Source organism: Chinchilla lanigera, unplaced genomic scaffold (assembly GCF_000276665.1).
Source record: "Chinchilla lanigera isolate Chin_1 unplaced genomic scaffold, ChiLan1.0 scaffold00098, whole genome shotgun sequence".
In the NCBI taxonomy this organism is placed as follows: domain Eukaryota; kingdom Metazoa; phylum Chordata; class Mammalia; order Rodentia; family Chinchillidae; genus Chinchilla; species Chinchilla lanigera.
Window position 1 is genome coordinate 7,800,284 of NW_004955499.1, and position 14,367 is coordinate 7,814,650.

The 14,367-nt window shown below is 45.6% G+C and overlaps 1 protein-coding gene across 2 annotated transcripts in view; it reads left to right on the forward strand.

Annotated features, from left to right (window-relative positions):
• The window catches only part of Tbl1x (transducin (beta)-like 1X-linked), a 189,196-nt gene that overhangs the window by 93,311 nt on the left and 81,518 nt on the right, over window positions 1-14,367 (forward strand). Inside the window, exon 1 of one of the 2 annotated variants that reach the window (XM_005406544.2) lies at window positions 3,066-3,124. The exons of the other annotated variant lie outside the window; for it this stretch is intronic. The gene's annotated coding sequence lies outside the window, so the exon portion shown is untranslated. Of the gene's footprint in view, window positions 1-3,065; window positions 3,125-14,367 lie in introns of those variants that run through there. 2 annotated transcript variants of the gene reach the window in all.

The window sequence follows — 14,367 nt, forward strand, 5'->3', positions numbered from 1 at the left end:
TCAGCATAGCTGGCCACCGGCTTTCTAGTTGCTTGACAAAGCGGAGTCCTTTTCAGCTACGCATCTTATTCCTTGGTGGCCCTTGTCAGTTCTGAGACCACACTTTGTCATGGGAGGTTATAAATCAGGATCTGTGAAGTCATGTCTGCTGCAGTGCTGGATGCAAGACTCATCTCTTTTGGGTGGCTTTGAAGCTGAACATCTGCATGCCTATGCATGTACATACACACACATGCCCATACACATACATGTACACATACACATATGAGAGATACCAGGGATTGAACCTATGTGTGTGTATGTGCGCTAGTAACACATGCTTTGCCACTGAGCTACACTCCCAGCACAACATGTAGTTTCTTTAATGGCAGTTGCTTAATTAATTGAAGAGGCAATTTCTTTCCCTCCTGTATGGATGGTGAGGGGTGGGTAGAGTTGACTCAAATTTCCCCAACCTTGTCCATGTACAGGTGCACTGAATTTTGGTTCTGAGGCAATATATGCTGTTAGTCAGATTTCTGTCACTGTTGCAAACACCTGAGATAATCGTCCTAAAGGAGGAAAGGTTTGTATTGGCTCATGATTTTGGAGGATGTGGTCCATGGTCAGTTGGGCCCATGGTGAAGGAGAACATCAGTGCATGGTGAAGCTGAACCTTATGGTGACTGAGAGAGGGAGAGAAGAGACCAGGGTCCCAGTATCCCCTTGGAGGGCACATCCTCAGTGATGTCACTTCCTCCCACTTAGCCCCACCTACTAAAAGTTCCAGTCTCCACCACAGGCTGGTGACCAACCTTTCAACCACACAGCCTGCAAAGAACATTTATAAACCAGATTGTAATTATGCTACTTAATAAATGATGTTGGAATGAGTTTTCTCCCTTTTGGAACTGTCAGGAAAGTCTCAGTGATCTTGAGTAGTGCCTATTTTCTAGTCATTAGTCCTGGTTGACTCAGCATGGGGCAGTAGCATACCGAAGTTTTAAGAGCAAACTTAAGACTCAGTTCTCCATTAAATGCTGAAATGTTTGTGTGAGTCCACATGGAGCTGGCATTCTTGGGTCAGTTCTTGTGACTAAGAAGCCCTAGTGCATAAAACCGTGAATGATGCAGTGGGAAAGTATTGGGGTAAAGGAGGATTTGTTCACTTTCAGACATCCCAGGAAGTGAACCTGAAAGCCGGTGAATTATCCGCTGGGGAACTTGAGCATGTCCTTCTCGATGAATGTGTCATTTGTCTTTAACAGAAGCCATTTCAGATATTTTACTTTCTTTTATGCTGGGCTAGAACCCAGGCTCTTGTTCAGACAAACCAAACTCTCTGTCACTGAGCTACACCTTCAGCCCCTCTGAGTTTTAAATTAATTCTTCTAGAAGACTCATTGCTGAGAATGAGCTCATTATAGCAATGATTTCTCATCCGCTGTGTGGTTTGGCGTCTTGGTCCCTGGAGACTGCTAAACCATTGTTTCTGGTCTATTTCACTGATCTGAAACCCACTGACCACTTTTGTCTTCAGAGTGACCATCTAAGTCATGCCAAGCACAATACAATGCTTATATGCATGTGCATAGAGATGCCAGTACTCTAAACAGATGTGCTTATGTATATGTGTGCTCTTGCGGACACTTGATAATCCCTGGTATAGCTAATCCCAACCAGGTGCACTGCCACACACAAGTAGTCCCAGCACTGGGGAAGTTGAGGCAGGGCAATCATGAGGCAGGGGAATCAAAGTTCAAACACAGCGGCACCAAGTTCAAACACTTTGTGACTTAAGGAGTGAGAGTGGTAGAAATGTAGTTTGGTGTGAAAGCCCTAGATGTCAAGGGCTTGGGGTGAAAGCCCTCGGTTCAAGCCCCAGAGCTGAAAAATAAAAATAGCTAATCCATAATCTGAGATCTCAGGTGAGCCCATCAGAAGGGCCTTTTCCTGTCTGCAATTTCCCGAGCTGAGGCTTGCTGTGCTGGTGGCCGTCTCAGATTCTAAGGAGGCCATACCAGGGAATACCTGCAGGGTAGCATAGAACATGCAACCTCTCAGCTCTGGAGGCCGAGTGTTCCAGCTGGGGCATCACTATGGTCATGTTCCCTATGACTCCTCTAGAGCAGAGGTGGCCACCTATAGCATGTGTGCCACCATGGGCTGTTACCATTGAAAGCTCTAAATGGTTCACCGTCACTGCTGTAGAGGAAGAGTCCTTCCTTGTCTCTTTCAAGCTCCGGGTGGCAGCAGTCCCTCCTTCTTGTCACATGGCCTTCTCGCTGGGTGCTCCTGGCCTTCTCCCTGCATGTCCCTGTCTTTCTGTGGCCATCTTCCTCAGGCCACAAGTCATGTGAGATTAGGGGCCCACCCTACTCTAATTTGTCCTTATCGTAACTAAATTACATTTACAGCAATTCTAGTTCTGTGGCTTAGGACTTCAGCTTGTCATTTTGTGGGTCCCGGTTCAGTCCATCTCAGTGGTCATGCCCCACCCCTGGGTCCTCTCAGATTCCTGTGTTTATCCCATGGTAACTCCATGGCCACGGTGCCCCGCACTCACGGACCATTAGCCACTGGCAGAGCTGCCAAAGCCATCCACACAACAGGTCTTTGTCTTCAGTAAAACTAACATGTAAATACACCAAACCCCAAGTGTGGCGTTCCCTAGAAGGTCAGTGCACCCACCGCGTTCTACCCACGGGAGCGTATTCAAGCGCAAAGGCCAAAGGCAGCTCAGAAGTCACAATTAATTGGATGTGCTTTTGGTGTTTTTATTTTGTTTGTTTTTATTTATTTCCAAGAGGCTGCAAATAATCCTCTTGACTGAGGGACACTTTTTGAGTCAAGGAAGCACGAATCCATCTGTACTGTTACATATTGCTGCCTCCTGGCGAAGTAATTTCTCCGCTTTGTGGGCCTGGAGCAGCAGAGAGGCTTTTCTGCCGTGTGGATTTCACAGTGGTGTGCACTCGGGGCATTTTGGTCCGGGTTGCACCTTTCCACATGGCTGAACGGCAGGAATGCTGTGTGTGCAGACGCTGGTCCCAGGGTGTGGGCCCAGGAAGCTGTGATTTAACCAGGGAAACGAGCTAAACTGTGTCTTGGGGAAATGCTCCACGTTTGGAAGTCTCAGAGCGGGGTAGGTAAAACTGTGACCTTCGAATTTTCTCTCCTGGTGGCAGTGGCTTCACGTGGTAACAGGAGTAACATGGGTGTGTTGTCACCAGGTTCCTCCTTTAGGGAACAGAGTGGGGCCCCGGGAGGATAAGCTTCCATGGCAGCGCTGACAGTACAGACCACAGCAGGGGGGGATAATTAGATCCCAGGTAATGAGCATGTTGTGTCTATCGGCTCTGTCTGTTCTGGAGACGACATTGGACTCATAAACAAGCTACTCAGACAAGGCCAGAATTGTGTTGTGTATGTGTGTGTGTGTGTGTGTGTGTGTGTGTGTGTGTGTGTGTGTGGAGGGGGGGTTCCATTCTGTTTTGTGACATAGCACAGTAATTTAGAGCCACAGAGGCATGCTTGCTTCCGGGAAACCTACTCTTCATGTTGATGGGAGAGCTTCTTATGTCTTTCTGTCAAGAATTTGCTGAAATAAATCAGAGGCGTTGCAGGGCTAGCCTCACAGTACATCAAGAACTGAAGCAGAGACTTTCTTCAAATCTAATAAAAATGCCACTTATTACCATCTGGATGGCCAGGCACTTAGCCGAGAAGGGCAGGAAACACTGGGGCTGCGGGGAAAGTACGTGCCAGTCTGCTTTCTGGATCTGGGAGGTGGATGATGACCCGACTAGACTCCAATTTTATCAAAAGCAGACAAATTGATGGTGACCAGACAGATCCATGCTGTTTGCTGGGTCTTTTGTTTGTGTTTGTGTGCGTGCCTGAAGGCTGGTAGAACTCAATAAGAATGATTGGCTCAGCAGGGGTGGATCGGGGGTAGGGTTTTTCTGTGCCACAGTCTCCCCTTGTTACTGAGGAGCTGCTCCAGATTTAGTCCCTGTGTTTGTTAGCTGCTGATTGCTGTGTAACAGATTACCCCAGAACTCAGTAGGTGCTTGATGAGCTCAAGCAGACCATGAGAGTCTGGATCCAGGTGTAGCTCAGGTGGCTGCTGCTGACTTAGGGCCCCACAGTAGGTCGCGGTCAAGGTGTCAGCCTGTGTCACAATCTCCGTAAACATCTGGGGCTAGAGGATCCGTTCCATGCTCTCTCCACCCATGAGTGGCGTGCCGTAACTTCCACCAGGTTCTGCAACAGCTGTGGTCAGTATGGAGTGGACTGCACTGGAGTGTGACTCTAACAGGCAGGGCTCCTTGGGCACCATCTAAGAGGCTGCCTGCCACAGCCTGGTTTAGTTTTTGTTCCCATAAATTGGTGTTGTGGTTAGAGAAGGGCTGCCTGGAGGTGGTAATCATTACCAGAAATCCGTGGGAAAATCAGTCATCTTTGCTCATCCAGGCTGGGTACCCAAGAACTCTGGTGGAGGGATGCCTCAAACCACGGATAGCACCAAACCTCTTAGATGCTATTTTCCCCATACATACAAACCTATGGTAAACTTTGGTCTTTTCACCTAAAGGAAACACTTTCTGGCTTCTCTTTGTCATTTCCAAATTGCCAGCCTCACTGCTGTTATACGTTGGGGTCACTAATAAGTAAAATAAATCACTTCTGTGATTTGCACACAAGTGCTGCCATACTGTGACAGTTGGTCTTATACCCAAGATGTCTACTAAGTGACTAATAGGTAGGGTATGGACAAAAAGAGTCCATTCCTGTCCTGGGTAAGATGGGCTGGGACCACAGAAGATTTCATCGTGCTGATATGCATTTAAAACTTAATTATGTCTAGAATTTTCCATTTTAGTATTTTTGGACCACAGTTGGCCCCAGGTAACTGCCAGTGCAGAAAACTGAGACAACGGCTCCTGTTCTTTGGACCCTTGTGGAACCGATATCGAAACGAATGGAAAACACTCTGCACAAGGAGTTGGAAGGCAACCAACTTTATTACGCAGAGGACTAATGGGGGATCACCTCCAAAGCATCAGCCAGAGCTGGCTGTGGGTTTAGTTTATATAGGTTTGCAAGTGGGAGAATCAAAGGCTTAAGAGCATGGTCAATTTTTATTGGGTAGCATCACTTATCTCTCATTGCCGGGCAGAAAATCCATTAAGTAAATGAATAATAGTGTTGGTCATCTCTCATTGCTAGGAAGTACAGGCTGTGCAGCGGGGCACAGTCAATCTGAGCTGGGTCAGGTTATCTCTGGTTTGTAGTTGGGTGTAGTCAATCAAAGCTGAAGGAGTCTAACAGATGAGCTACGTGGTGGGCTGTATGATCTTATTTTGTCCTTATATGGTGTCAGACTACTAGTTGATTCTAATTTTCTAAATTTCCACCACAGGATCATGTCCCCTGTCTAACCCTTGGAGCCACAGGAGCCCACAGATAAAGCGTCCAATTGTGGACTTTGAAAGAACCCTAACCTTAACCTCATTGTAGCGAAATCATGCAGCCACGACCTTGACAATCAAGGCCAACTGTAACAGTGCCCAGTCGTGTTGATGGTGCTTGGTGACCGGAGGGCAGGCTTCTCCACAACTCCCTCACCCCTGTTGCCAGCATCAGTGCTCTTGTACGTGGGGGTCACTAATAAGTAAAATAAAGGTGACTTGAACACAAGCGCTACCATACTGTGACAGTTGGCCTTTCCTTTTTAAAATAATGAAGCAGTAGAGTAACCTTCTTTACAGTTCACAGGCAAAGTTAACTTAGAAAATAACAGTAGCGAGGATCTTTTCCAGATGTCCACAGAGTTTACAAGATTTTATCTCTTCATCATGACTTTGCCTCTTACTCTTGCAACACAAAGGTCCTGCATTCAGTGGGTACTGCTTAGTAACTGTGTGAAGCCCTGGAGACAGGGCAGTGGGGGCAGAGAGGGTAGGAAGGGCAGTTTTTAAAGAGTGATTTGAGGCACATCAGATTTGAACTCATGAACCTGATACGTGCTCGTTCTATTTCGTGACATTAGGAATCTCAGGATTGGCTTCCTGAAGATTTTGTAGGATCCTGAGATTTTAAAATTGGAAGGGAAGCTTTAAGAGTCTCTTACGGTGCCCATGTTTCCTAAGACATGGCACCAAGGCCTACAAGGGAAAGACCCTTTGTCCTTGAAGAAATCTCCCTCTCCTTATTTTTGAGGTCTAACTGAGCCAGGTACCCAACATTTCCCAAGGGGATAGGCAGCAGAAAATAACAGAAGCAGAAAGGGCACGTGAAAGAAGACAGCACGTTGAATGGCCGCCGCTGGGGTGTTCGTGAATGGCGGCCACGTGATGGAGTTGTGTCTGTGTTCACTCCAGGGTTGTCAAGCCTGAAGATCATTAATGTGTTGAATATTTGCAGTGAGGAAAGCTCATCACAATGAAGTGATGTTATTCAGTTGTTTTGCCTTGGTACTAGCTGGTGATGCAGATTGGGCTGGTTGGTTTTGGGTGATCTACAACTAGTCTACCTGTGCAGGTATGCTAAAATTGGAAGGGCAGATTGGCGTAGATTGCAGACCACTGCTTTCTGCAGAGCCTTCTCTCTACTGTGTGACATCTCACCTGGAAGACAGGCCCACAGGTGGTCAGCTCCGCAGAAGGAGCTGGATGAGACGGAATCATAAGGAGTGATATGCATAGACGTTCCTCTTCTTGTACATGATAATGCATATTTTGGACTCTTTCAGGCAGGTTTCACGTTTTCCATGAATTTTATTGCTGTTGTTGTTCCCAGGGTCCTATCCGGGACAATATTTTGCAGAGAGTCTTTGTGTCCCATTACTTTTCTCTCGCCTATGAGTTTTTCAGAGTCATATTTGCTGACCCCAATAGCTTTGAGGGGGACTGGTAAGATGTGTCATAGAAAATCCTTCCGTTGGGGCTGACCTGGCATTCATTTGGTTAGACAGGGGTTGGGGAATTGCGGAGGAGAACCCTGCCCTCCGGGCACCAAGTACCATCAGAATGCTTGGGCACTATTACTGTTGACCTTGACCACTAGGTCAGAGTTGTGGGTGTTGGATTTCTCTACCATGAGCTTAAGATTTACTCCCTTTCTATGCATCATTCTTTCAAAGCCCACAAATGGAGACTTCACTTCGTAAAGATTGTTTTTGTTTCCCATGAAAGCATATCTATATAGATCCATTCACCCAACTTGATAGAAGGTGCAGAGATTTCATGTTTTTCGTTTTTTTGTTTTGTTTTTTTCTGGTACCAGGAATCGAACTCATGACCTCACGCTTGCCAGACAGGTGCTGTGCCTCTGAGCTAAATCCCCAGCCCCTGCAGGGGTCTCATGGAGGACCATAATGTTGGCCTCTTTGTCATGGAGGGAGAATTTAGCGGCCTGTGAGAGCCTTTCAGTGTAGAATCCATGTAGAGTTTGACTCTCTTGTTCCTAATACTTTAGTTGTTGTCGCCCCTGCATCCAATCTGACAGCACATTTCAGGTTGTTGATCTGTCTTAAGTTAACATAAGGCACCTGAAGTGGTTTTTAAAGAAAAAACTGGTTTGGGGGCTTCGTGGTACTCCTGGTTCACTGGTTAATCTAACATCTGGTTACTTCTCCTAATGCACTGACGAGCCCAGCGACATGGCATGCCCCCAGGTGTGGAACCAGTCAGCTGTGAGGTTTTTCTCGGGCCCAGTCCCTGGCTTCTTGGGAGCAGGGAGGCGCCAGCCCAGGTGCCTCGGGCACCTGTCAGCCCGGCTGCAGGAGAGCCAGCCCCAGTTAAGTCAGCAAGAAGGGAATGCTTAGGGCTTGTAATGAGAGTGTCTTTCTCCTCTGGGTATTTTTAGAAGCAGCAAATATCATCCATAAATATTTAATGTTGTGTTTATAGACTTTAGCATCATAAAAATATAAAAAAGGTGACGGTGAGGGGTTGGTTTGCATACAGCTGGGGAGAGAGGCACCCCGCAGACCATGCAGAGGAAGGAAATTCATCCTGCACACACTTAGGAGGGAGCAGGTAGGCTTAGGAAGAGGCAGGTAGGCGGGGTATCCTTCCAGGAACACCTGGGGGTGGTTCTCCACTTGCCTGGGTCCTCATGACTCTTTCCTGTCAAGAATAATGTGCTATGAACAGTTTGAAAAATAAAAGTAGGCATGGAAAGAAACACTTATACACGCACCCAGAGATGGTCCTCACCTATATTCTGCATTATGTGTTTTCTTCCAATGCTGGTGCACATGTGCTCGTATGTGCGTGCGTGTGTGTGTGTGTGTGTGTGTGTGTGTGTGTGTGTGTGTGTCCATGTCCGACCTACTATATATTCAGCTTCCTCAGGTGCTGCATCTTCTACTTAACCTGACAGGCAAAGTGCTGGCTCATCGACCAACATCGATTGCAAATATTTGTATGAATGTATTCCGTCAAGTGTGTGTTCTATAATTTATTTAACACATGTGGTTGGAGATTTAAATTGCTTCCAATTTTTGCTTTAGGGTAGATTGCTGAAAATAGAACTCAAGAGCTCTTGAGACCGATTACCAAATTGCTTTCCTGAAAGGTCGAGCCAGTTGGATGGCTAGGAGGAGGGGCTGGGGCTGCAGGCTCTGCAAACAGCACACAGGGTCCTGCTTAACTGAACCCAGAATGCGTGCCATCCCTCTCCACCCCTTCAGCCCTCGTTCCTAACGAGGTGGAATATTTTACTATATTGGTCAGCCATTTACCTTCCTTTTCCCGTAAATTGAACATGAGCCACTTAAAAAGATGTGTCTCGGGTTCTTTTGAACATTATACTTTCTGGGGTTCCCTTGAGTTCTACTTGATTTTAAGGACTGCCGTGTGGGAGTTTTGGCTAAACGCACCGTTTCTGAGGTTTGCTGGCTACCCTGGCCTCCGGATTGGAGCCAAACTCCCAGTCTGCATGTTAGAGAGCTGCATATTAAGTAAGAGCTAAATCCAGAACACAAGGAGAATGTGTTAGCAAATTAATGTACTCAGATTAGACACCGTGTTAATTGTGGTTCCCCTTTTCCTGAAAGGTCTCCGTCGTGTACTACAGTTGTGACTTCTCGTTCATGTGTTGGGTATTTGGATGTTACAAGAGCTGCTCATCACCTGCATCCTCCTACACTTATCCAGCGACAAGTGTTTTCCTAGAGTGACAGGCGTGGGAAACACACAGATTCTTATGTTAGTCAATAAAAGATTATTTTTAAAATACCATTACAAATGGGCAAATTTGCCAGTCTCTGTCCACTGGTCATTAGCGAAAGTTCAGGGTTTCCAAGAATGTGTGTGCATGTGTGTATGATGCATACATATGTGCCTTACTGTGATCAGGGACTTTCTTTCCTTTTTTTTTTTTGGTGCCAGGAATTGAACTGAAGACCTTGCGCTTGCCAGGCAGGCGCTGTCCTGCTGAGGTATATCACCGGCCCAATCAGGAATTAATAAGCATGCAAGGTACTATCTTCACTGTGTTGAGCTGTCTTAGACTCAGAACACAGAGGCAATTATTTTCTGTATTTCTGGGAGTCATTATTAAATTTCTGTGCATTATCTATCATGTATCTCCTTCACTGTCTTCTGACATTACACTGTCGGAAAGCTTACTTAATGCCAACTCCAATTCTTCCTTTAAGGGTGTCCATTTTGAAGATAATGTCTATTTTCTCCCCCAGGGAAAGTTTCTCAAACTGCAATGAAAGGAGAAAGCAACTAATTCAGAAATGACCATTGGGTTGCTAAAAAAAAGGTGCTCCAATAACTGGGGGTAGAGTGCCTATTTGACAGCGTCACAGATTGAACATCTTGCCAATTTTGTATATTTTGCTCGAAAGGATGTTGACTAGGTAGACCAGGTTCTAATGAGTCGTTCCTTGTCAGATTCAGTAGCTGGAGCTGATCTGTGGAGAGATGGCTCCGAGATCTGTCCTCTCCATAGTTTGCATAAACTAGAACATTCTGGGCGTTGCGGTGCATGGTGGGCACTGAAAGTGGGTAGAGCAGGAGGAGTAGCACACAGCACCCACACTGCTCTGTGGAGGAGGCGGCCAGTGGATGACTTTGACTTTGAACTCAGTTGTGTGGGGCACTGCCAGTTTCAATCATGGACAAACAGGACACACCGTCTCTCCACCAAAGCAAACATAAAGGCTAAAGGCTCTCTCCTTGTTCTGCGTAATTTCCACCTTGCGAAATCAGTCACGTCGCCTTGATGCCAGTCCATCACAGAGGTGGCTTTGAATTAGTTCAAGATAAAACTTGATGTGGCAATTATATTCCTCTCCATAACTCAAAACCTGCTTGTTTGATTGCCATCGTGGGTTAAATGTAGTGGTGGATGCCCAGGCATCTGTAAGCACTAGTTCTGTGCTTATGAGGGGCAAGATTTCATCTACCTTAAACATATATTTTATTTTTAATTTATATTTTAATTTTTAGTTCTTAAAGGATCTGGGTGTCAGATCTGAAGGAGGCTATAAGAGGGCCCTAATAACCTCAGTAACCAAGAGTAGTCCTGGCTGAGGTACCTGGTCTGGGGCCACTCCACCTGAGCTAGCAGCACACTGGGATTTGAGTGTTGTTGCCAAGGAGAAAGCTCATTAGCAGCACCTCTGCCTGTGTGCTTTTGAGACAGGGTCTCACTATGCAGTTAAGGCTGGCCTTGAGCTCACTTTGTAGCCTAGCCTGGTCTCGAACTTGCCTCAGCCTCCCAAGTGCTGGGATTACAGGTGTGCACCACCATGCCTGGCTCTTGCCTGTGTCCTTCTGCAGGCCCTGGTACTCTGGCCAGTATCAGCCATCCCTGTTGTATGTAGAGGCGAGGGGGGTCTCAGTCTGGTGGGTTCCTTGCCTGGTATAAATTCATACCCCACGGGGCTGCCTACTAGATCAGGGCTTGGAAATCAAGATGTATGAAGGGCTCAAGGTATGTGTGGACTGGGCCACCTGTGCCACCTGAGACCCACAGTTCCCACCTGGGTCTCGGTTAGGTGTCTGATGAAAACGATGCTCACTCATTTTATTAAAGACAAGTTCAAAGACAAAATAATAACCTCACAAAGAGCAGTTTGTCCCACTCCACAGGCTCGCTTTCAGCTAGAGCCAAGTATGGATGTTACTATGCTTCAGACCGGTTGGGTGTAAGATTGATGTTATGGGTGTGGAATTAAAAATATGCAGCAGACACAGTAAAAAGAGGAATCATTTCACCCAAAAGATTTCATGTGCCTCTTCCTCTTGCTGATTACCATCCCCAAACTTCAGTCTCAGGTCACTGAGGGAGGCACTAGGGGTGATCCATCTGTAGGAACAGAATAGAAGCACAAATGAAAGTAAAAAGAAACAGGTGAAATTTATATTGTGATATTTATTAGAATTTGCGTGCATCCTGGGGTTGCTATTTTAATATATAATAATGCCATATTTATTTTCCAAATAGTATCATTTCTACAAATAATCCGTATTTTTAAATTGTCCGTTGGGGGGGTGCAGAGCATTGGTGCAGTACTTGGCAAAATACAGTGTACAATCTGGGCAGTTCAGTCTGAGACTTCTAAGCTCCCTTGTCTAGCTGAAATTGGGAAGATCAACTCACAAAATGGAAAATAATTTTCAGTCAGAACGTTCACTGCTGTTAGGAAGGGATGGTGTTAAACTAACGTGGTATTAATGTTTTTGGAATTGGCCCAGGAAAAAAATGTGATCAAATAATTTTAAAATTTGCACGTAGATCAATTAAAGAGGAAAGGCATGGCCCCCAAAATCCCCATATCCATCTGTGCCTCACACGACAGTCCAAGGCTTTTGGCTTTGTGGACTCGGTGTCTACACTGACCTGCCCGACCAGTGTGGTGGCTGATCTTGGGAACAACTCACCTGTGGGTAGCGTCACCAGGGATCAGACTTTAGCATTTTACTTCCTTTAAATTCACTTAAATTTAAAAGCCAATACTCGCGTCAGTTACTGAAAAGTAACTGAAAAGAATGTTGCAGACCACGTGTACGTGGCTGTACACTTTCAGGGGTGCAGTTCCTAAACTACAACTGTGTACTATACCAGCCACGTTATTTCCATGAAAAATTTAGCGTCCAAGCTGAGGTGAACTCAAAGTGTAAAATACAGACACCTGTGTTGATTTTGGCAGTTGCGTGGGAAAAAGAAACCTGAAACAGCTAAGTAATTTTTTTAAAATATGAAATACAAATTTTAACACTATTATTTAGCGTGGGTTTCATTAAAATGTATTGTCAGAATTAATTTTCTACATGTTTAAGTGGCTACCGGCAGGTTTAAAAGCGTAAGTAAGCCTTGCTTTGTATTTTTGTTGGACAGTGTAGATTCCAGTGACATTTGTCACATGACAAATGCATTGGAACTCAAGCATAGGGCTTCTGAGTTAATGACCAAATCCCAGTCTCAATCTGGGTTTTGAGCTTGGCCTTTTAAACTCATCCGGGGCACCCCAGGGAGTGAAGCTGCTGCTTTGTGCTATTTTCAGCCCTTCTCCTAAGGTGGCATAGAACAGTTAGCCAGGATAGCTCAAGTCTTGCCAAGCTGGGAAGGGACCAAAGTCCTTGGTGTATTCCAACTTTCTTACCCGCACGTTAGGCATTATAGATTTAATGCTATATTCCCTTTTGCCCATTGGGTAGAATAAAAGGCAAGGTGAATAATTCACCAAGCAGGAAATGACCCACAAGGTAACTTTTTCCAAAGCCTTGTAATGAAGGTTTCAGCATTCTGTCCTGGGTCTATGATAGCTGCTCGAGCTCCTGCCATAATATTCACCTTCCAGTCCCTGAAGGTGAGGAAGCAGGGACTGCATCATCTTTAAGGACACCTGGTGTCGGGGACCATCTTTTCACATGAATGTGTAGTGTTTATATCAAGAGCTATTTGCACAGGAAAGGCCTTCATTTTCTAGCTTTGTACCCTGGCATCCTTATTACTGCATACTGAGCACTTCGTGAACAGTTAGGTCCTTTATAGGTGCATGTAGTTCACCTTTCAGTATAACAGGTTCAGCTAACCAGCAAACATATTTTTCAAGTGCTTAATATGTGAAATGCAGGGAAGATAGCAGTGAACAAACCAGGCAAAAAATCTTGCATCCCAGCAGATGGAAAATGCACACCAAGTCTAGAACTTTCACTGTTGGGGGGATCACTTCAATATTTGAATTCCACTGTGCTTTCTAGATTTCAAAGATGGAAGCATTTACCAAAGAAGAACATAGCCAGAGTGTTAAGATACTGATTGGCTTTTGTTTGCTTGTTTGGGTCTGCACTGGTGACCACACCCAGGACCTCACCAAGCCAAGTGAGTGCTCTACCACTGAGCTACATCCCCAGCCCTGAGTATTTTTAAACATTCCCATGTGAATTATTTGTTTACAGGTTTTTGTTTTTTTTTTTTTTTTCTTTTTCTTTTTGGTACTGGGAATCAAACTCAGGACCTTGAGCTAGCCAGGCAGGCACTGTGCCACTGAGCTATATCCCTGGCCCTTATTTACGGTTTTGAGCTGTGTGACTTAAAAAATATATATTAAAAAATAATTTCTCTTTACATTGTAGTTCTTGGCTGGGGAAAAAAAAGCACATTTTCCCAGTGTACCTTTGCCAAATAAAAAGACCATAAAGAGAAATTGATTCCTCATGGAGTTTGTGTAGAAATTAGCAGACATTATACTGTTCCCTAGGCCTGCATGCAACTGAATGAGCACACAGTGATTTAGAGGAGAATTGAGCTGATTAATAAGAAGGCGTTCATTTTCTTTTTTAAATAACATGTTCTGACCCAATAAGGGAAACCCAGACTGTGCTTTGCTACATATCCCAGCAGCGGTGTTAAAATGGATGCAAATTGCTAAGCCTTCTGCAATACTTTGCTTTCCACAGAGCTTTTGTAAACCATTGTAATTTTTTCTACCCATGAATTGGTTCTAAAAGCTCCCTTTCACCCGGCACAGGGAATTTCTGTGTGGTGAGGGTCCGTAGAGATTGAGAAAAGCTCAGAGCCAGCAGGTGAGGTCCTCCTGGTGTCCCAGTGATGGGCTGCATTCTGCATCCGTGGTGGGCTTTACAGCATTCCTGTCCCTGTGCGCATGGCTGCCGAACTGTCGGGGATGAGTGCTGGAATGCGATGCCACCCTAAGGGAGCGAGCCATTGAGATCTCGGGAGGTGGTGTGCTGGGGTAGGAATGGTGTTCTGGGATAGGAGTGGTGCCCTGGGTTAGGAATGGTACCCTCTGGGTTAGGAATGGTACCTTTGGTAGAATGGTGCCCTGGGGTAGGAATGGTACCTTGGGTAGGAATGATACCCTGGGTAGGAATGATACCCTGGGTTAGGAATGGT